General features: G+C 44.3%; 1 non-coding gene across 1 annotated transcript; it reads left to right on the top strand.

Moving 5' to 3' along the window:
* The first annotated feature begins 1,522 nt into the window (after positions 1-1,522).
* Positions 1,523-1,660, top strand: LOC114813452. The gene has a single exon (XR_003761172.1). It is a non-coding gene; the product is annotated as a small nucleolar RNA SNORA7 (small nucleolar RNA).
* The last annotated feature ends 735 nt before the right edge of the window (positions 1,661-2,395 follow it).

Below are 2,395 nucleotides of genomic sequence, written 5' to 3'. Positions count from 1 at the left end.
TTTAAAAGTCCTCCCCCAAAGAATAGGCATTTACTCTTTTTTCGGAATGGGAATGACCACCATCAAATATACTCACGCTTAGTGTAGTCAAACCGCAGTTTAAATGCAAAACAGTCCACCTTTGTCAGGGCCATAATCATTTTGAGCTGATGCCCCCAGTTATTATGAAATCAGACACGTTGGATTATACCCTCTTAATCCACAGCTCCTGTCGATAATCCCTTAAACTGATAACTGTTAAGCAACTAATTGTTCCATAGTTTCCAAATATATATATTTTCTAGTTTTCCAAGAAATCCTCCCATACTTTGGTTTTCAATTTCCTTTCTGTTTCTTTCTTTCATTTTCCTGCTCTTTTGGTTAGTCGCTGACTGTGACCTCCTCATCCTGAAATATATTTTGTTTCCTAGAATTTTAATCAGTCTGACTCCATGAATTTTTCTTCCTTTACTCTGCAACATGTTCTTGCTTTGTATGACTGCGTGTCTCTTCTGTTGAGACCTAGTGTTTTGGCTCATATTTTCTTGTCATTTAATTGAGAGGATCCAACACCTAAAGTTTGGGATGCCTCCTAAAAGAGCTTCCCAAGGGAGCTATGTAGGTTCAAATCCCGGCTCTGTCACTTGTCAGCTGTGTGACTGTGGGCAAGTCACTTAACTTCTCTGTGCCTCAGTTACCTCATCTGTAAAATGGGGAATAACTGTGAGCCTCACGTGGGATAACCTGATTACCCTGTATCTACCCCAGTGCTTAGAACAGTGCTCTGCACATAGTAAGCGCTTAACAAATACCAACATTATTATTAACCAACTCTCTGATGGCAGACTGGAGAGAATAAATAGGAAGCACCTGAGTTTGCAGATGGTGGAGAGTCTGGACAGCGGACAGCGGATTTTGTGGACCTTCATGGGAAGTACTAGCAGAGCCTGAGGAAAGGTAGATAGGATTTGGGATGGCGCAAAAAAGTTTGACAGGAAACCTCCAGAACATCTGAGTCAGGCTGAGGGTTCTCAGAGAGGCCTTCGGGATAGATAGGTCAAGCTGGAGAGACATTGGCTGGATTTGGTGTATTGGGGAAGTAAAGGACATCTCACTTTAATGTCTGCCTCTCCCTCTAAATTGTGAGATTCTTGTGAGCAGGGAATGTGTCTACCAATTACTGAATTGCACTTTCTCAAGTGCTTAGTACAGTGCTCTGCACACAGTAAGCACTCAATGGATATCACTGATTCATTGATTCATGGAGAATTGAAGCCAGGACACAAAGCTTTGTTTTTGTAGTACTCAGTGGCCAACTGGTTTAATAATGGTATTTGTTAAACACTTACTTTGTGCCCAGTATTGTGCTAAACCCCGGGAAGATAGAAGATAAATCAACAGAGCTGGGATTAGCCTGCTTCTTATTCTTCCTCCATGATTCAGCTACATCCTCTTCCCTTCCTCCTGGCTCTCTGGGACCTCATTTCCTTCTACATCCACTGCTGCTCCATCCCAGGCTCTTTTTCCTTTCTCACCTCCATCCAACTTCTCAGGAGTGCACCTGGAGAGTTTCTAGCACTCTACCAGTCTCAGCTACAGGAGGGAAAGTCAAGCAGAGGCCTGTCCATTCCATTCCTAGTTTGGGCAGTGGTTAGCGAGTGGTAGGCAATCTGCTACAAGTCAAAATTCACCCATGCTGGGCAGCAGTGGCATGGGAGAGAGTCGAGGGTGGAGGTTCGATCTTACTGCGCGGAAGATGGCAAGGGTAAACCACTTCCATATTTTTTACCAAGAAAACTCTAGGGATCTACTACCAGAACGATTGCAGATGGAGAACGGGGTGTCCTGGGAGAGATGTGTCTGTGGTGTTGCTGTGAGTCTGAAACAACTAAGGCATAAAACAAGACAAGACACCTCCATCCCCTTATCCTTCTCTGTCTAAGACACTGATCTAGTGCTGCCTTCCAGTCCCTCCCAAATGTTCTAAAATTTTGGTCTTTTTATCCTCCCTGCTGCTGCTCCTCTGAGAGCCTCTGATATTTCTTTGTATATACCGTATCTATTGGTATATATTTATTTGTATTGATGTCCCCTCCCTCTAGATTGTAAACCCGTTGTGGTCAGGGAAAGTGACCGCATATTGTTGTACTGAATTCTGCCAAGCACTCAATAAATACCACTGAATAAATAGCTTGCTGGGCCCTGTGTGGGAGAGGGCTCAAACTTTCCACGTGATCCATATGAACGAACAGCTAGTAGTGGCTGGCCAGCAACCGTGGAGAAGCAGCATGGCCTAGTGGAGAGAGCACAGGCCTAAAAGTTAGAAGAACTTGGATTCTGATCTCAGCTCTGCCCATTGCTTGCTGTGGGAGCTTGGGCAAGTCACTTAACTTCTCTGTACCTCTGTTTCCTCAAC

Source organism: Ornithorhynchus anatinus, chromosome 7 (assembly GCF_004115215.2).
Source record: "Ornithorhynchus anatinus isolate Pmale09 chromosome 7, mOrnAna1.pri.v4, whole genome shotgun sequence".
Lineage (NCBI taxonomy): Eukaryota > Metazoa > Chordata > Mammalia > Monotremata > Ornithorhynchidae > Ornithorhynchus > Ornithorhynchus anatinus.
This window is presented reverse-complemented; position numbering and strand designations above follow the sequence as displayed.